We start from the raw sequence: 22,473 nt of genomic DNA on the forward strand, positions 1-22,473 counted from the left end.
GGGACATTGACTATAGCCCTGTGGCCAATGATGTTTCTGACCCTCCTTCGTGTTCTCGTCAGGTTGAACTCAGCCTCATCTACGTACATGAACTCATGCTGGATCTCCTCTCCATCCATTTGTAGAACTCTCTGAAGAACAGTATCAGGCACTGTGTAGATCTAGTATAGATATTACAGTATAAGATTGAGACAGTAAACATGATCACACTGCTAAAGTGAATACATATCTCTACATAATCATGTTACAGTCGTTTCATCCTTTCAGAATTGTGCTCCAAAGACACTGGATAAATGATCTTCATTTGAATATGGTTCTTTTTTATGATGCGTGTCAGTGTTGATGTCCAGACCTGATGGACATTGTTGAATATGGTTATTATAATGTTAGCTTGGAGCTGATTGAGTGTTATTACATTGTTGGTTAAAACCATGTTTACTATCTCCCTCTCTTGCTGTTCTGTGAACATGGGAGGCCCCTCCCCCTTGTCGTTCCTGACCCTCAATCCTACGTAGAATGATGAATCAGCTTTTTTTTTAATCCATTTTGCACCACCAGCAGAAGTTCAATCTCTACTAAACTCTACGCTCTAGTGAACAGAATCAAGGTCCTTCTATACAGGTTCATCTATAATTAGCATGTACCAAGCATGGGGGTGACATTAAAAGCGTAACAGAAATATTTACACAAACAACTCTTAACAGACATCACAAACAATAACCCTATATTAATATCATTACCTTATTTACATCCCTTAAATGATGAAACTGTATATTTACATTTACCTGTTCCTAGTCTCTACTTGGTCTCTCCCACCTGGAAATATAAAAGGTGGAATTCTTTCACCAGGACACCTCAGGAAAGAGGAGGAGAGCATGTACAGGTAAACACACCCACAGTAACAGAAATATTTAGTCATTTCATATTTCACTGGTAAGTTATTTGTCAAATGTAGCTCTACTGTACCAGCCTCAGATGAACAAGGATGTTATAAACTACATAAACTCAACAACAAAAAGAGCCACTCCCACTTCTAGCACGAGCCCTAACCTGGTGCAGACAAACTAGACAACTGTCGAGAGCAGCACTTTCTCTGTGTGTGTGTGTGTGTGTATTAATATTCACTGGATGTTCATAAAGTTTTGTAAAGCTCACTTGTTACGCTCTGAGTGCTCAAAAGGCACCTGGACAGCAACAGAGGGTCAAACAGCACAAAGACAGTTCAGTTTTCAACAATTTATTCATCTAAACACCAGGACAAACACTTCCCAGGTGGAGAAGGTGAGGGCTGGGAGCTTTGTGCCAAATAAATGAAACAAACCAGGCTTTATCAAACTCTACTGCTGCAATATGAAAAGGAACAAACAAAAACCCTGACTAACTAACTAAAGAAGAGGCCCCACCCCCTACATGGGGGGGGCACTAACCACTACCTAGTGTTTCTAGACATAAAAATTCCGAGGTGTAAAATGTACCTCGTCTTACCTAACCCTACACCTCACCACCACACCGAGAACAAAACAAAAGTGAAGACCACCACGTAGCACAGCCCTTATATACACTGCAGGTGAGCACAGCTGATCAGCTGATCAGCTGCTGAAACAAAAGAGGAGGATTACAACAGTGCAAAGTTTACATGCACGTAACACTCGGTGATCATTAGTGGTTTTCATTTAAACACAACCTTCAGCTGTTTTTATTATGGCTTTATTTTAGTCAAACAATCTGTGTGTGTGTGTGTGTGTGTGTGTGTGTGTGTGTGTGTGTGTGTGTGTGTGTGTGTGTGTGTGTGTGTGTGTGTGTGTGTGTGTGTGTGTTGAATAAATATGTTTAAAGACTCACAGCATGTATCTGTTAATGTTTCATATGAAATAAAGACCAACAGGAAGAGATTAATTAATATATTTAATAAAAGTTAAAACACAAAACATCTTCTATCAAAGAAGAACAAATAAATCACACGTTTAACACAAGCTTAAATAACACACGCTAGGCTTAGGTGGTAATACTGTATACTGTGGTGTCATAAAAATACAACGTTATCAGTTTCAGTATCATAATTAAAAAAATAATGCAATGCACTAATATAGGAGATAAAGATTAAATATTAAAAATAATTTATTTAATGCATGATTGTATATCCAGGAGCACAAAGAGGAGGTGAGAGAGAGACAGATGCTGAGTTCACACTGAAAGTCTTAATGCTCAATTGATTTGTTTGTTCACATTAACATTTATAATGTGACGTGTATCAGACTGTGAATCTAATCTGACCCACATGTGTATTGTCACGTTTGTCCCAAAGTTGTGCAGCAGAGCCTGAGAATGATTGATCAGGTGGAGGAGGAAGAAAAAGAGACACAAATATACAGTATATATATACAGTATATATACAGTATATATATATATATATTTTTTTTTTTTTTCTTTGGGCTTTTTGTGGTGCTGATTTGCTTTTGAACACAAACCATTTATGATATGAACCTTCAAGCTTTTGGGGTATGAAAAAAAAAATCTATTTCACAATATCACAATTTTTTGGTGCCGATTTTAAATCACTTTTTTGTTTTTTTGTGTTGTGTTGCAATAGTTACTTGATGCACTTTATTTTATGATAACAGTGTGTAACACTGTATTTTCCTTTTTTTTCAGTGAAAATGTGCAAAAATACTAAAAACAAATAATAAATATGATGTTTTGACTGAATGTATCCTCTGAATGATCAATATCTTCTGATGAACATATACAGTAACATGATTTTTCATCTCTATGTTTAATTTTGATATTAACTGGGTAAAATATTGTGATATCGCAATACAGTATATTGCGATAATATTGTACTATCAAGTATTGCGATTGGCACATCCTTGCCAATACTCACCCCTAGCTTTGACCAGAGTTAAACTGAGGTGTCTGACAGACATTAGGTATTTATATCAGAGCCAGACCCAAAATTGACAGTAAAACCTATTTTTTTCCTCATATAAATGACATATTTACTATTTACTTGTTTTAGTGGTAAACCTGCTGTTATTAACTGTTAACGTCAACATCAGATCAGCGCACGTTGAAACAATCACACGTCAAACACACGTGTGTGGTGCAAATATAAGGATAATCCATGTTCTTGTGCAGAAACAGTAAATGATTAAAGTCTGTCTCTATTCTGACCCTGTCCTGGATCGTTGCAGGGATTGAGCTCTGATGACATCATTCTTAGGTCTGTCTGTAGGACTAACATGAGTCTGACTATTAAATGTTATGATTTACCAGAGAAAAACCCTTTGGTTGTGCTGTGTATGAGATGGAATGGGATAAGAAGAGTGTTCACTCCATGCTCACCACAAATCATCATGATGATGTGACTAAAGCACATTTAAGACTTATCTGATCTGAATTTAAGACAATTTCATACTTTTTAGGGCTTTTAAGGACCCACAGTCACCCTGAAGTTTTACATCATTTTTTTAGTCGTGTTATTACCGTATACCTCGATAAAATAGGGAGGTGGTATAACGGTGTCAAAATTTGGATACCACCCAAGCCTAACACACACACACACACACACACACACACACACACACACACACACGCACACACACACACACACACACACACACACACACACACACACACACACACACACACACAAGGACGGATGAGACATGGAACATGGAAGTAGAACCTTCACCTCCTAATGTGTGCAGTGAGAGTCTGAATAACTAAAGTGACACAAAGACAATAAGAACCAACACACAGAGATAAAGAGAAGATCTCAGTTCCTCTGATGTGTTCTTCACTCTATACTGGTTCTTCTCTGATGTTTCTGTAGAGCAGAAAGAGGAGTGAGGTTCTCTCCAACATCTGATGAAGTAGAAGAACAAACTAAACTCAGACTCACCTGGAGGACCAACTCTCAGACTGATGGAACAGACTGGATCTCCACCAATAACTGATCTCTGCTGACGAGATGAGTTTCTCTGGAAGAATCGACACTCATAGGTTCCTTCATCATCTGATGACACGTTCTTCAGAATCAAACTGATGTTTCTGTTCTTCATCTGTAGATCTACTCTGTCTTTGTAGGACTGGAGCTGATGGTCTGGATCAAGTCGTTTACTTCTGTACAGGAGAACGTATCCATCATTCATCAGGTCAGTTCTGAAACATTCCACTACGATGATGGTTCCTCCATCAGGAGCTTCACATGGTAGAGTGACATCATGTCCAGGTTCTACTGAGATGTTCCTTTGGTCTGAGGAGAAACAACAAGACAGATGTTGATCAGCCAATCAGATCCAAAGGTCAGAGAGAGATTAATGGTTGATTCTCAGCTGTTCTTTATCTCACGTTAACCACACCAAAGTCCTGCTTTGTATGTTCTGGTCTGTGTGTGTGTCAGTTACACTGTGTGTGTGTCAGTTACACTGTGTGTGTGTGTGTCAGTTACACTGTGTGTGTGTGTCAGTTACACTGTGTGTGTGTGAGTTACACTGTGTGTGTGTGTGTCAGTTACACTGTGTGTGTGTGTGTCAGTTACACTGTGTGTGTGTGTGTGTGTGTGTCAGTTACACTGTGTGTGTGTGTGTGTGTGTGTGTCAGTTACACTGTGTGTGTGTGTCAGTTACACTGTGTGTGTGTGTGTCAGTTACACTGTGTGTGTGTGTCAGTTACACTGTGTGTGTGTGTGTCAGTTACACTGTGTGTGTGTGTGTGTGTGTGTGTGTGTGTGTGTCAGTTACACTGTGTGTGTGTGTGTGTGTGTCAGTTACACTGTGTGTGTGTGTGTGTGTGTCAGTTACACTGTGTGTGTGTGTGTGTGTGTGTGTGTGTGTGTGTGTGTGTGTGTCAGTTACACTGTGTGTGTGTGTCAGTTACACTGTGTGTGTGTGTGTGTCAGTTACACTGTGTGTGTGTGTCGGTTACACTGTGTGTGTCGGTTACACTGTGTGTGTGTGTCAGTTACACTGTGTGTGGGTCAGTTACACTGTGTGTGTGTGTGTCAGTTACACTGTGTGTGTGTGTGTCAGTTACACTGTGTGTGTGTGTCAGTTACACTGTGTGTGTGTGTCAGTTACACTGTGTGTGTGTGAGTTACACTGTGTGTGTGTGAGTTACACTGTGTGTGTGTGTCAGTTACACTGTGTGTGTGTGTCAGTTACACTGTGTGTGTGTGTCAGTTACACTGTGTGTGTGTCAGTTACACTGTGTGTGTGTGTGTCAGTTACACTGTGTGTGTGTGTGTGTCAGTTACACTGTGTGTGTGTGTCAGTTACACTGTGTGTGTGTGTCAGTTACACTGTGTGTGTGTGTCAGTTACACTGTGTGTGTGTCAGTTACACTGTGTGTGTCAGTTACACTGTGTGTGTCAGTTACACTGTGTGTCAGTTACACTGTGTGTGTCAGTTACACTGTGTGTGTGTGTCAGTTACACTGTGTGTGTGTGTCAGTTACACTGTGTGTGTGTGTCAGTTACACTGTGTGTGTGTCAGTTACACTGTGTGTGTGTCAGTTACACTGTGTGTGTGTGTCAGTTACACTGTGTGTGTCAGTTACACTGTGTGTGTGTCAGTTACACTGTGTGTGTGTCAGTTACACTGTGTGTGTGTCAGTTACACTGTGTGTGTGTCAGTTACACTGTGTGTGTGTGTCAGTTACACTGTGTGTGTGTCAGTTACACTGTGTGTGTGTGTCAGTTACACTGTGTGTGTGTCAGTTACACTGTGTGTGTGTGTCAGTTACACTGTGTTTGTGTCAGTTACACTGTGTGTGTGTCAGTTACAATGTGTGTGTAGTCTAAACACACTTAGGACCTAAAGTCAGGATATTTACGTGTGAGTAGCTGAGCTTATTCATCTTTTTTTTATACTTGACAATGATCTAAATGTTCAATTAATTTTCATATTGGATAATTTGCCATGGACGTCATATACGTTTATTATGTTTATGTTTTCTCTATTAAACATGGCGTTTTCTCCCCCAGATGTGATGTCATGTCAGTGAATACTATTGATTAAATACATAACTTTTAATTGCTTTACCACTAAATGAACTTAGTATTTTTATTAATAAAAACAGACAAAGCAGTAAAGTATGTAAAGCTACAGTTTAAGCTAGCAGTGGTGATGTTCTCAGAGTGATTGAACATTGAACCAATAGGAGACAGACTCACCTGCAAACACCATCAGCAAACAGAACAATAACAGGAGACACTGGGCGGAGCTCATTTCTCTTCTTCTGCCCCACTAACTGAGTCTGAGGGAGAGTGATAACAGACGGGATAAACTGCATGTAAACCTAAGAGAAACATATCCAAGGTGGAGAGAACAGAGTCTGCTCTGACCAGCAGCTGAGATTACTGCTGGTGTTTTTCCCTCTCCCTCATCTCCCTTGTTTTAATCTAACATTAACCTCTATCAACATCCTGATCCTGAATCTAATCATGGAATCAATGATCTGGTCTTTCTTCACTTTTAGTCAAATCTGTCTACGAGAAGAGAAGGACGGCCAATGGGAGAGTTCACAAGTCCTGAGGACGTGGAAGACGTTCACCACCAGATTAGAAATGATGATATCCAGGGTTCTACACTAACTTTCTATTGAGCAGGGGTGGGGGTAATGTACAGCATAGCCACACATGCTAATGAGTAGTTGACTTAACTAACGTACTGTAGTTTTGTATGAAGTAAATATTGAAATGACTCCAGATATATTTACTAAATGTTTTAATATTTCAGTGACAATATTAAGTTTTTTCTGCAACAATCAGTGGCTGAAATAACAGGTCATTGATTTTATATCATTTTAAAAGAAGACGTAACAATTAAATAAATAAATAACATTAAATCATAACAACAGGTTACATGTATTGTTTTTTATTTTACATAAATGCTGTACATGAATAAAGTTAACAGTAACATAACCAACTTATCATCTGCGTTGTTTCACCCCATGAATTAAATTATATACAGTTAAAATTATATAAAATAAAGTTTGATTTAATTTGATGTGATTTATTAGTGACTTGGACTTCAGATAGGTACAATGAACACACACTTATTATAGGAATATTACTAATATCATCAAATTATTTGAATTATTAAACTTTACTATTTATTTATTTGTACTTTAAGAATAACATTATTAATAAATTTTCATTTTTTTCCCCCAACTGTAATGTTTGTATTCTTTGAACATGTTCTACACTGAATATAAGAGAAGCTCCTACATCTCTTTATACTTTGTATAATGACAATAAAGGCACCAAAATTAACTGAATTAAAAATGTGTGTAAAAGAAATATTCAATGATTATTTAAACAAACATGTTCTAAAAAACCTTGTGTCAACAACAATCTATTAATTCTATTATGTCAGCCCTGCTGTTCCTTTGTAACGGACATGTAAATACTTCCACTAAGGAACTAATGATTATCATAAATATAGTCATATTATTATTAGAATATGTTACATGTGAAAGGTGATCCTATGAGCTCTGGTTCTAACGGAATCTTCTCAGTCATTTATTAAAGGAAACATAACATAAGATGTTTAATTGTGGTCAAGCCAGTCGTGGTTCATGTTTGTCTGGTCAATGTTTACTTGTGCGTGAATATACTAATACTTACAGTAATCACAATGAGACCGCCCTGAGGAGCTGCTGGTAGAGACTGTGGGTCAGACAGCAATCTCACTATCAGACCCATGAAAATTAAGATACATTCATAACTATTATTATCTTCAGTAATAAACTGAAGATATCACTAAGGTATGCGTTCGGATTTCAAAGTAAAAGACGACCTGAGAGAGAGAAAAAAAAATCCATAAGTAGTCCATGATTCATATTATGATTAACTTAGTACTTCCTAGACAAACCAGCATGAATAATATTCAAAAAGTACACAGTAAAATTACTGAATATTATTCATGCAAGTAGTCTATGTAGGAGCCATTTTGTGTTTATTGTTGGCATGATATTTAGTTGTGGATATGTTATATATTAGTTTCCACTAGGGACACCAAAGGGCACTGGGGTGTGTGTATATAAGGGTGACAGGAAGGGGTGTAACAGGTAGGGGGAACACATACACTTCTCACCAAACAGGCTTTCATGGTGAAACTCAGCACTCAGACAAACAGCTGGAAAGGTGTGTGTTGTTCTCAGTTTGTCTTATCAGACATGACAAATAAACCCAACTCAACTACAATAACAGCTGGAACATCTGCTGAGACTTCACTCCTACCTGTGTGATAATGGCAATCATTGGAACAGTGGAACTAAATCTGGAAAACCGCCATTACAGTCTATGTAATGTTGGGTTAAAGTTGGGTTAAATATTCTTAAAGTTGTATTCTCTACCAGCAGCTCTGTCAGTATAATCACGCACAAGAAAACGACCAGACAAACATGAACCATGGATGGATTGACCGCAGTGATGTACAACTATTAACAAACATGTTTAACAGTTAAATCTGATGGTCTCAGCCTTACACAACTATGCTGCATAATTAAGACGCTTTTTGAAGAATAAAAACTGCAATTTTAACATTTGAAAACATCCAGAATCGTAGTGACGTTAATAACGTTTGAAGTAAACAGTATGTAGATCCATAAAAGTTAAAGTATTTAAGTTCACCTTCCCTCTGCTTCCAGACTTCATCAGGCAGCTGCACAGGTCAAGATAACCATGATGACGTGGCAGATCCACTGTAAATGTACCGAGCCTTTACATCAATGACTTCGTATTCCACGTTCGTATTTCCCGGTTACTCACGTGGAAGGGCGGGGCTTCCGTGTTGAGCTAATGGTTCTCCGCTCTATTCTACGTTGTCTGTTCATAGTGTCAGTGTTTTACTGACTCATCTCTGATGTAGTTCTACAGCTGTTCTTCTTCTGTGGTGTGAGTTCTACAGCTGTTCTTCTTCTGTGGTGTGAGTTCTACAGCTCTGTTGGTCCTGTTAGCTGATGACGGAGCTGGAAACCAGAGTCAGACACCAACACGGGAATCTGTCCAACCTGGCAACACTGGTTTGTCTCCAAAGATGGCGCAGGCGCACTGAGGTGTTCCAGTAATCTGGAGAAAATGAAGGTAAACAAACTTTCATTTTACGACTTTATTCTTGAAATATTGCATTTTTAATCTAGAAATATTACAATTTTAATTTCGAAATTTTACGACTTTATACTCATAGTTTTTTATTTACAAAGCCTGTGACATAATGAGACACTGGGAGGGGGTCACCAGAGAAACTAAGAATATTTTCTGAACAATTTGAGACATTTTATTTATTTTTACATTTTTCTACATCTCCACCAAATTCACCATATTTTAAAATATTTCATCACTTTTTCTTTCCAGATTTTTGCTCCTTTTAATGTATTTAATACATTTCTGACATTTCTACATCACATTTTAATGACTTTTCTCTACATATTTTCTACTTTCCAGACATGTTCATCACTTATAAACCATTTCTACCACTTTTACACCTAATGTCACATATGTTGACCATTATTGTCACTTTTAACCTCTTTTCACCATATTTCATTTCCTGATTATTTTTGCTAATTTAACCACATTCATCATTTCTCATGACCATTATTTATCAGTTTGACACTTTGAACCATTTTATTAGTGATTAAAACCATCTTTAAGATGACTATAATAATAATAATAAACGTTCCTGGATAACAGTGGATATTATTCTGATGAATAAATAAATGTGGTTATCACAGATTCATAGAACAATGGACCATCATTTTACTGACTTTATGGATGGACCCCAAAAATCTCTCCCCTTTATTCCCCCTTATAGATGGTCCTGTCTCCACATGACTGTTCTTCAATGTTCATGTCTGTGTTCAACCACCTTCAGCTACAGTGGGGGTCCCCGCTCTCTGGGACCTTTATTTTGGAGGGTCCCCGCTCTCTGGGACCTTTATTTTGGAGGGTCCCCGCTCTCTGGGACCTTTATTTTGGAGGGTCCCCGCTCTCTTAAACCTTTATTTTGGAGGGTCCCTGCTCTCTGGAACCTTTATTTTGGAGGGTCCCTTCTCTCTAGGACCTTTATTATGAAAAGGTTGAGAACCACTGCTTTAAGAGAGGGTTAGGTTTACTGGGTTTAAACTTTTTCCTGATTGTAGTTTTTTTTAAATTGTTTTGTGTTTGTTTCAGTTTCTGTGTTTTCTATAAATATCAGGATTATTACAGAACAAATTAAATGAAAAAGGATATTTTAGTTTTTAAAGTAAAACTCATGGACTAGAATCAGATGTAAGTCATTAGAAACATTAGTGACTAAATGACGTTAGTTCTGTTGTGGCACTAATCACCCAGCAGAGGTCACTGTTCTGCAGAGGAAGTTTAAACACTAGGTTATTTAAAAAGGAGTTAAAATAGATAGATATAGATAACAGAAGTTTATTATTGACAGTAGAGAATCAAATCAGAGCTAATGAGAGAATCTACAGCACGGTCCTGTTTACAAAGGTAGAAGGATTTTAGATCTTTTTATGGAAAAACAAACCATTCTATCAGAAAAGAGGTCACCTGTAATCAGAGGAAATCATTCACTTTTCATACTGAATAATATCTTTAGATTCATTATTCATTTGTTGATTACTCAGAGAATAGTCTAATGTATGGAACATTATCACCTAATTATTCATTTGATCATATGAGTGAGTTTAAGTTTAAATGAAATTCTAAAAATGCCACTAGCTCTAATAGCTCTATAAACTTCCATAAATCAGCTCCTGGATGCTGATCTACAGACAGATTCTATGGAACAATGAAAATATTCAGAATAAAAACTCATCATTATTTCTTTAAAAGTGGTTCAACAAAGGAATTATTTAGATAAATGATCAAGAACAGGTAATTCATTATAATGAATTCATCACAACTTATTAAAGCACAATCCCTCTGTCAGAATATTGTACAGTTTCAAACATGATTTTAAAATGTCTGGAACAACTTATAAACAGTTCAAAATCATAATAAATAACAAAACATCTTTAAAAACATCAAACATGCAAAACTGTCACAGAAAGATTGAACTAGTGTTGACATCATGTACAGATTAAAAATACATAAAACAAGATAAATAATAATAATAACTCTTTATATTTAAGGTGACATATTGAGTCTTTTGATTGTACATTGACTGTATTTATGTTTATGAACCCTTAACAAATATCAATCCTTTGGTCCTCGTCTTATTCTTTATTGTATTACTTTTATGTATCTTATCCTGCAAATATTATTGTATTTTACTATTAAAAATGTCCTCCTAGACTATTAATACAGCACTAATGACACGTACTGTAAGTCATCTCATAGGAACAATGTCAATGATGTTTATTCAACCTTTTTTTGGAGCCAAAATATTAAGGTCAAGGTCACGTCAAGTGTCAAAAACCAACATTTTCCATATCTCTGTAATTATTGATCGTACAAGTTTGATGCTTACATTTATGAAAAGTTCATCTCAAGTAGAATATTTTATTTCATAGAACCAAAGCTGTACCACCTACCAGTAAAAACATTAGTAGGGGTCAAAGTTCATGACGTCACAAAAACAAGACTTTTTCTCTATAACTTGGCTACACATTGAGATCCAGTGTTCAGACTGGTACCATTGAACGACATTTCCTTTCAATGTGTATATTATAATATTTAAGGTCAAGGTCAGTCTTCTGTTTTTATTTAATTTAATTTGTAAAAAGAACAAAGTCGTCAATAAATCCAGATACAGGTTATTCACCTTATGAATACAGGTCTGGACTAGTTTCTGATATATTTTCTCTGTTATGTTTTATAATAAATGTGTTCTTTGTATCGTCTGTATCTGCTTTAAGTTAAGTTTTTAAAAAAGTTCCAGTTTTTCAGAAAAACTTGAACCAATGGCTGCAAAGAGATTTGTCATTGATGGGTGGAGCCTTATTAATTAAAGCTGATATACATACACTGCTTAATCTAACTTTAGACTTTTACGTCTTAAATGATAAGTTCAAAATAAATTGGCCAAAACATTTCATGAGTCTATTAACGTTTATTCAATGTGGAATTTTATACCTGAATTTAGTTTTTTCTATTAGATCTAATTTTGAATTATTATGAAATTGTAATGTTGGAAAAGTTCTGTCAAAAAAAAAAAAAAAGACTTTGAATCTTCCAGCTAGATATAAATAATAAGAGAAGTATTTTTAAAATAATTCACAGATATTACCCATCAAATGTATATTTACAATAAAATAAGAAGATTAGCTGATCCTGTGAAGAACAACCTGAGGATAATTTTTAATCTGTTTTTTTTTACCAAATTATGTGAAAACCTGATCAACCTGATCTTTACTTGTATTAAACCACTCCTCTTTTTGTATTATTTGTCCTTATTATCAAAACAATTTTATATCATTAACATAATTATACATTTTGCTAAATGCAAAATAACTAAAATATCTGCTTTTCATCTTTGAACATGAACTCAAACAATATATGAAACTATATGTGACTTTAGTTTAGATGTATGTGTCACTACTAATTAATGATATTATTTTGACACATCACTTTTTATTTCTTAATGAAACGTGGTTGAATGATGGTATCAGTAATACTATTCTCAATGAAAGTTCACCACAAGACTTTATTTATTTAAATAAGTGTCGTACTTACAGGAAAGGTGGTGGAGTTGCTGCCATTTTTAAATCAATATTTCAGTGCAAAGAAATAACATTTGGTGATTTTATCTCCGGTGGACTTGGGTCCTTTCTGTGTGGAGTTTGCATGTTCTCCCATTGCTGCGTGGGTTTCCTCCGGGTACTCCGGCTTCCTCCCACAATTCAAAAACATGACTGTAAGGTTGATTGGAGTCTCTAAATTGCCCATAGGAGTGAATGAGAGAGTGAATGGTTGTCTGTGTCTCTGTTGCCCTGTGATGGACTGGCGCCCTGTCCAGGGTGTACCCCCGCCCAGCGCCCTATGAGAGCCGGAGATTGGCACCGGCAGACCCCCGCGACCCTGTTAAATGGGAATAAGTGGGTATGAAAATGGATGGATGGATGGATGGATTTTATCTCCTTTGAATATATGTCATTCTTACTGAAGGGTGATTCAAGAGTTCTGTTTTTAGTCGTTTATAGACCCCCAAAATATTCTGGAGAATTCATGGATGAGTTTGCTGAACTGCTGTCAGTTGTATGCACTGAATACAACTTTTTAATAATAACAGGTGACTTAAATATTCATGTAGACAATAACATGGACAATACTGCCAAAGAACTGTATGCTTTAATGGATACTTTTGGTCTTACACAACATGTGACTGGTCCGACACACACTCAAGGTCACACTTTGGATCTGATTATCTCTAAAGGTGTTGATATCTCTGCTGTTGATGTAAGAGACTTAGCTCTATCTGATCATTTCTGTGTCTTTTTTGACCTAGAGACTGTAACATCTGTTCCCCCTAGTTATGTGTGTTAAAAGAAAAGGTACATAAATGACAGTTTATGGAAGCCATAGCAATGACACCAACATTGAGTGCTGAGACAGTTGATGATCTTCTGGATGAGTATAATAGAAACGTCTGTGATGTCATAGATGTGGTGGCTCCAATCAAAACTAAGAGAAAACCAAACACACAGAAAACACCTTGGAGGAGGACTGAGATAATGCAGAATTTGAAATCTGACTGTAGAAGAGCTGAGCGTAAATGGAGATCAACAAAACTCCAAATTCATCTAGAACTGTACAAAATAAGTCTGCGAAAATTCAATGATGGCTTGTTCAAAGCAAGGCAGCAATACTTTTCTGAAATTATTGCCAAAAATGTCAACAACTCTCGCACGTTGTTTTCTGTAATTGAAAAGCTCACAACCCCCCCAGATCAGATAGCCCCTGAATTACTGTCAGCTGGAAAATGCAATGAATTTTCTGTATATTTCAATGAAAAAATACAATCAATAAGGTCAAACATCAGAACAAACCAGCAAAATCACAAAAAGCTTGAACAGCTTCAACCACTGAGGGAGGAGTCAACTACAATGCTAGAGTTTATTACAGTGAACCCAAAAACAATAGAGGAAACTGTTCAGCAGCTGAATCCATCAATGTGTTGCCTTGACACAATACCCTCAAACTTCTTTAAAACTGTTGTAAAGTCAATTGTCACTGATTAGTGTCAGATAATTAACTGATCATTCCAATCAGGCACCGTACCAACATCCCTGAAAGTAGCTGCTGTTAAACCTCTGTTAAAAAGAGAACACTGGATGCCTCTATACTGGCTAACTATAGACCAATCAGAACCTTCCATTCATGGCCAAGATCATTGAGAAGGTGGTCTTCAACCAACTGAGTCAATTCTTAACATTCAACAAAATATTTGATAAATTTCAGTCAGGTTTTGGTTCTCATCACAGCACAGAAACTGATCTGATCAAAGTGATCAATGACATAAGGTTGAACACTGATTCAGGAAAAGTATCTGTTCTCATTCTATTGGATCTAAGTCTACATTTGACACTGTAGATCATACAATGTTGTTGCACAGATTGTAAACATGGGTTGGACTAAATGTTAAAGTAATGGTTTAAGTTCTACTTGGAGGATCAAAGTTATTTTGTAAACATTGTAAACTTTGAATCTGACAGATTACCAATGTCCTGTGGGGTTCCTCAGGGCTCTGTTCTTGGACCTCTTCTGTTTAGCCTTTATATGCTTCCTTTAGGACACATTTTACACAACTGTAAGGTTGATTATCAGAGCTACGCAGATGACACACAACTATATCTATCACTGAACCCAGATGACTATGGTCCCATTGAGGTGTTGTGTGACTGTTTAGAAAAAGTAAACTGATGGATGAGTGAAAAGTTCCTTCAACTAAACCATGACAAGATGGAGGTGATTGTCTTTGGTAACAATGAAAAGAGAACTGCTGTCAGCAAGTATCTGAGTCTGGATCTTTAGAAGATAAAGACCAAGTCAAAAACCTTGGTGTTCTGATTGACTCAGATCTGACATTCAGCATCAGATCAAATCTATCACAAAAACATCTTCTACCACCTAAAGAACATCTCCAGAGTGAAAGGTTTAATGACTCAGAAAGATCAGGAGAAACTGGTCCATGCTTTTATCTCCAGCAGACTGGACTATTGTAATGGTCTTCATCAAACATCTACAGCTGGTTCAGAACGCTGCAGCTCAGGTCTGAACCAGAACAAAGAGGTCAGAACACTTTACACTGGCTCCCAGTCAGCCTCAGAGGAGACTGTAAAGTTCTGCTGCTGGTTATAAATGTGTGAATGGGTTTGGTCCAGAATACATCAGTGAGATGTTAGTCAGGTATGAACCCAGCAGGTCTCTGAGATCTATGGACACAGGTCAGATAGTGGAGCCCAGAGCTCACAGTAACCATGGTGATGCTGTGTTTAGTTGTTATGCTGCAAAGAAGTGGAACAAACTGCAGCAGAGCTGAAGTCAGCATCACATGTGAACATTTTTAAATCAAAGTTAAAGGAACTTTTTTCTCTACTGTGTATGATTGAGAGAGAGATTTATGGTCATGTTGATGATGTCATGTGTTTGTTGATGATTTTAAATGTTCTTATTGATTTTAAACAATTGAATGTTTTATCATGTAAAGCACATTGAGTTGCCTTGTGTATGAAATGTGCTATAAAAATAAATTTGCCTTGCCTTATTTTAATCTATTTATTTAATGTGATTATTGTGAAGCTTTGTCTCTGTATGTTTGTGTCCTGGTAGTTATTATTGTACGGTATTTCCCTCATTTCTATTTCTAAATAAAGTTTAGAGGAAAAAAAGAGAAGTTCCAGTCTTTCCTAAGGCCTTATAAAATCAGTGTTAACGGAATCGTGGACGGAATCACGTAATCAACCAATAAAAACGTTTAAACGCAGAAATGGACAAAATCGGCATGAAACGCCGTCACCGTGGTGCAAAGAACGTTTTTTATGAGGAAATGTTTCCGGGGACCGCCTATTAGGTGCATCGCCCTCTCTCCTCCTGTCCTGGCTGCATTGAACTCATCTTAAACCACCACTCCAGCGTTGCTCCAGCCATCCACAGATTGAAAACAAGGCCTGCTCCAGCTCATTGTGAGCTAGCCTGAACCTTCTGCAATACTTCAAACATCATGAAAATGCCACAAAAGGTGAGGAGGACTCTGTGACACTGTCTATGGTTCATGAGCTACTTGAACAACAAAAGACATTTTATAAAGAACTTCTTGATCAGCAAGAGAAGAGCTTCAGATCATGTGTTCAAGTGATTGTGGACTTTATGTTCACTTCATGGATAATTTATTCAAAGACTAAAGACATTCACAACCTACGATCAAGCCTCCAGTTTTCTCAAGCTGATCTGAATGATATGAAAGATAAATCAGAGAAGTGAAAAACTCAGAGTCTTGGTGATTATCAAGCTTCTTTAAACACATTGACAGCTTAACTAGATTATATGATAACATCACATGAAAAAAACATTGTGATTGATGGAGTTCCTGATTTAAAGATGGAAATATGGAGTGAAACAGAGTCTAAGATAAAGAAACTGTTTTCTTAAAATAGACCCAAAGCACATTGAATTTGAAAGAGGACATCGGATTGTGAAACATGACTCTACCAGACGACCAAGATCTATTCTGATTGAACTTCTTCAATATAAGGACAAACAAGAAATACTGAAGAGAGCAAAGTTCCTGAAAGGAACAAACATCTTTATCAACATGGCTTATTATCCACAACATTGTTTAGTTTTCTTTAGTTTTTTAACTTCAGTGTATTAATGGTGTTACTTTAGTCCTGACTATGGGGAACAAAAGTAACAAAGTGTAACATCTAGTCAACGTCATATTCTACATTACACAGAAGATCATTTAAATGAGGTTGATCAGAACTTAATCAATAAACCTGATCAGATTCAGTAAATCATTGATCCCTGAGAGGAAATCAGGTGATTAATGTTGTTCTAATACATCTTTATATGACATATAAATAATTCAAAAGGAAAAGTCAGAATAATACATGTCACTACAACTTATATTTACCTTTTAATTGTATGTACTTTATTGTTGACATACATTTTTGTTTAATTAAGAGTTTTTATTTATTTATTAGTATTTATTTTGTTTCCTCACAGGAGTTAAAAACTATTATTTTCTGTAAAAAATGATGAATATTTCTAAAAAAAAAACCGAGATTTAAAAAATTAAAGTGGAAAAAATAAAACAGATTTTATAGGGCCCTACTTTCCTGGAAACCACGTGATTGTTGAAGAGCAGCAACAAGCCCCGCCTCCAGCCTTCAGCATGTTGAGGCAGGTTCAGTGATCCAGTTCATCCTGTTTTTAAATCACCTCAGAGAACTTTGCATTACATTCAAATCATCTCTACTTTGTTAGATGATGAATACAGTAGCTGTGTTAGTGTTTGGTGAATGATAGAAAGTCTCCTTATTGGTCCATGATTCTGTTATTAATGTCTACGTGATCTGAAGCTAGAGCTGCAACTAAACATTATTTTCATAATCAATCAGATTTTTATTTTTTAATCACAGTTTATCTATAAAACACATTTAACCCCTGTTTAAACTGAAAGAAAAGTGTCTCTCACACAAACAACACCAACACTGGTGCATGCACAAACACTCGTACGCAAACACTCAGTGCACACACACACAAACACACACACACAAACACTCGTACGCACACACACACACACACACACAAACACTCGTACGCACACACACACACACACACACACAAACACTCGTACGCACACACACACACACACACACACAAACACTCAGTGCACACACACACACACACACAGACACAAACACTCGTACGCACACACACACACACACACACAAACACTCGTACGCACACACACACACACAAACACTCGTACGCACACACACACACACACACACACACACACAAACACTCGTACGCACACACACACACACACACAAACACTCGTAGTGCACACACACACACACACACACACACAAACACTCATAGTGCACACACACACACAAACACTCGTACGCACACACACACACACACACACACACACACTCGTAGTGCACACACAAACACTCGTACGCACACATACACACACACACACACACTCGTAGTGCACACACAAACACTCGTACGCACACATACACACACACACACACACTCGTAGTGCACACACACACACACACACACTCATAGTGCATGCACACACACAAACACACACACACACACAAACACTCGTACGCACACACACAAACACTCAGTGCACACACACACACGCACACACACACACAAACACTCGTACGCACACACACACACAAACACTCGTACGCACACACACAAACACTCGTAGTGCACACACACAAACACTCGTAGTGCACACACACACACACAAACACTCATAAAATAAATCACTATAATAATCAGCATGTGAACATGGTTCTAACATTTTAAACTGTGTACAAATTTATTTAATTTTGATTAAATAAATTAATTTCATGATGACACATTTGTTAATGCAGTCCATGTATGATCAGTTTATTTTATTTTCATTACTAGGAGGCGGAGCACTTTTAGTTTTCCCTCTCTCTAACAACCAATCACAGCTCTGTATCAGACTGCATCACACCCAGTGACAGGATTAGCCACACCAACTTTCTAGAAACTTCTAGAATCACTTTAAAGCTCAGAGTTCTTACTAGGAATACTGAGGCTAAATTAGGAGCTAGCGCTGCATATATGTAGCTACACCTGGACGAGGTAACATATTATTATTAATAATAATAATAATAATAATACATCCGGTTTCCTCTCCACGTGTTTCTGAGCGGTAGGAACTAAAAAAACTAAACAATAAAAGTCCAGAAAACAATAAGCAGTAATAATTATGTTCTCTCTGGTAAAGATAGTAGCTGTAATAACTAATAAAATAATAAAGTTAGTGATATCACAGCCTTTACTAACAAATAAAGAATAATGTACAACATTAAAGACAAAAAAAAAATCACACTTACCTGAAAACACAAAGGTTCCATAAATGACCAACAGCTGAAAACAGACAGTTTTCATGGAACAAAGTGTTTCAGTCTAAAGCATCAGAATAACAACACTTCACTCTACGATGGTAGAACCACATAGTTTACATGTTTACACAGCTGGATCGGATTCAAACAGAGCCGGTGTTCCACACAGCTGAGGTTAGAACATCCAGTTAGAACCTCTCCACAGCACCACCTAGTGGCTGGAGGTCTACATAGGTCAGAGATCAACATCCAGTTATTAACTTTATACATAAATCTAAAACTAAAGCTGCCAAATATAATCTATGCAGCTGTTCACTGGTTTATTTCATTCTATTATAACTGTTATTGTTTAGAATAACCAAATAAATACATGAAAATACTAAAATACTCTTCTTTTTTATTGTGAACACAAACCAACATATTACAATCACACACACACACACACACACACACACACACACACACACACACACACACACACACACACACACATATATATTCACTAACAACGTAGTTAATCAGTTCATTAAACAATGTCATTATTTCATAAGCTGATTAAAACATAAAGGTAACACTAAAAAACACTATTGCACAACACATTGACAGCAGATATATTTGATATGATTTTATATAAATAATAAATTACTGCACCAGGTGCAATGTTAATGCATTATTATAATTATTACCACTAACTATTGCATTAACACCTCCAACGTTTAGCATAAATTTGCTATTTTCAAATAACCATCATTTATTCCCACATGGTTAAATGTTGAGTATTCTGAGTCTACCTGTGTCTGTGTCGTGGCTCCGCCCCTGTTTCTCCTCTGTTCACAGCACGTGATGAGTCACTGTCAGACATCATTTATAACAATGTTGGGTTATGCATTTCTGAGGCCTTCAGTGAGTTCTACCTAAACAATACACCTTATTATACCGTTAATATGACATCACAGCTTTAGGAGCCATACACAGATACATTACATCACCATTAACATAGGCTGTTCCAGCAACACTTCATTTGTAGAGCATTTAGAATCAATAAGCTCACATTCATCATTAAGAGTAAGAAACTAAGATCACAGATACTGGCAAATGTAAAAAATAAAAGATGATTTTAAGAGATTAATCAACAAAGTGTTAATAAATCCATCAAAAGTATATGTGAGCATAAACAAATTTGTCCAATAAAATGCGCATTGTCATCATTTCATATAAGACGAGGAGACAACGAAACCAACAATTCATTTGAAATTAAAAAAGTAAAGCAAACACATTTGTTTTGGAGAAAATGCAACAGCAAAACAACTGAACGCCTCACGTTATTTACATTATAAAATACAGTGGATTAGAATAAAATTTTAATTTGTTTTAACATTTTATTTTGTTAGCATTGATTGATTACTAACAAAATAAAATGACAAAAACCTATTAAAAATGTACATGCATACATTTACCCCCCCTTAAACACATTCACTCCTCCTTAAACACATTCACTCCCCCTTAAACACATTTACTCCTCCTTAAACACATTTACTCCTCCTTAAACACATTTACTCCTCCTTAAACACATTTACTCCTCCTTAAACACGTTTACTCCTCCTTAAACACATTTACTCCCCCTTAAACACATTTACTCCTCCTTAAACACATTTACTCCCCCTTAAACACATTTACTCCCCCTTAAACACATTCACTCCTCCTTAAACACATTTACTCCCCCTTAAACACTCTTACTCCCCCTTAAACACATTTACTCCCCTTAAACACATTTCACTCCCTCCTTAAAACACGTTTACTCCCCTTAAACACATTTACTCCCCCTTAAACACATTTACTCCCCCTTAAACACGTTTACTTTACTCCCCTTAAACACATTTACCTCCCTTAAACAACTTTACACTCCCCTTAAATACATTTACTCTCTCCTCCTTAAACACATTTACTCCCTTAACACATTTACTCTCCTCCTAAACACATTTACTCTCCCCTTAAACACATTTACTCCCCCTTAAACACATTTACTCCTCCTTAAACACATTTACTCCTCCTTAAACACATTTACTCCCCGTAAACACAGTTACTTGTAACTTACACATTTACTCCCCCCTTAAACACTTTACTACTCCCTTAAACACATTTACTCCCCCTTAAACACATTTACTACCTCCCCTTAAACACATTTACTCCCCTTAAACACATTTACTCCTCTTTAAACACATTTACTCCCCCTTAAACACATTTACTCCTCCTTAAACACATTTACTCCTCCTTAAACACATTTACTCCCCCTTAAACACGTTTACTCCTCCTTAAACACATTTACTCCTCCTTAAACACATTTACTCCCCCTTAAACATGTTTGTAATTCTTCTCCAGTCTGCATTTACTTCACCCACTGGAGTGTCACGTTTAAGGGGGAGTAAATAGTTCCTTAATGCTACAAAGAGGTTTATGCAGTTGATGTAACACTCTTCTTTTCTACTGCTGAGAAGCCGCAGCAGTCACAGATTTTTTTGGGTCACAGATGCGCGTCTATGTATATATTGTCTATGGGGTGTGGAGCCTAAAAGAACAAAAACCAAACCCAGTCGGTCTAAAAACTATGGTTCATCTCTCATATTTCTCTTCGACTCAGTTTCTGAATGGATTTAGTGAGTTTATTCCACTAATCATTTCAGGTCCAGGCTTCAGTGTAAAGTGAACTATTGTCATGCAGGACAAAAGGGGAGGAGCTTGAGCACCATCCATAAAGTCAGTAAAATGATGGTCCATTGTTCTATGAATCTGTGATAACCACATTTATTTATTCATCTGAATAATATCCACTGTTATCCAGGAACGTTTATTATTATTATTATTATAGTCATCTTAAAGATGGAAATCATGGTTTTAATCACTAATAAAATGGTTCAAAGGGAATAAAAATTGTGACAATAGGTGTAAAAGTGGTGGAAAAGGTTTATAAGTGCTGAACATCTATTAAAAGTGAAAAATATTGCATAAAAGTCATTGAAATGTGATGTAGAAGTGTCAGAAATGAGAGTAATGTAGCAAAAATACATTAAAAGGAGCAAAAATATGGCAATAAAAAGTGATGAAAGTAGGATAAAATATTGTAGGAGTTTTAATAACTCTTGAGGTGTTGGAGGCTGTAGGTAAACAAAGAGCATGAGAACAACTGCTGTAGGTCTTCAACACATTTATCCTACAGTACAGGCCTGAGGTGTTGATAAATAATACAGTTATGAACAGAGGAAAACAACAAAACATGACGATAAGATACAGATGAATTATGAACTCAATGTTTAAAAAGATCAGGAATCATTTGTGCATTTTATTTATAGTTCACAGAACAAATGAGCAACAACAACATCTGTTTGGTTTTTCTGTAAACATGTT

General features: G+C 36.6%; 1 long non-coding RNA gene across 1 annotated transcript in view; it reads right to left on the minus strand.

The window, feature by feature from the left end:
- Positions 1-9,472: 9,472 nt before the first annotated feature.
- The window catches only part of LOC114460586 (uncharacterized), a 20,455-nt gene continuing 7,454 nt past the window's right edge, over positions 9,473-22,473 (minus strand). The window contains exons 2-3 of the long non-coding RNA XR_003673683.1: positions 13,840-13,843; positions 9,473-9,616 (exon numbers count right to left, since the gene is read on the minus strand). This is a non-coding gene — a long non-coding RNA (uncharacterized LOC114460586). The remainder of the gene's footprint in view (positions 9,617-13,839; positions 13,844-22,473) is intronic.

The sequence above is a fragment of the Gouania willdenowi genome, unplaced genomic scaffold (genome assembly GCF_900634775.1).
Source record: "Gouania willdenowi unplaced genomic scaffold, fGouWil2.1 scaffold_51_arrow_ctg1, whole genome shotgun sequence".
In the NCBI taxonomy this organism is placed as follows: domain Eukaryota; kingdom Metazoa; phylum Chordata; class Actinopteri; order Blenniiformes; family Gobiesocidae; genus Gouania; species Gouania willdenowi.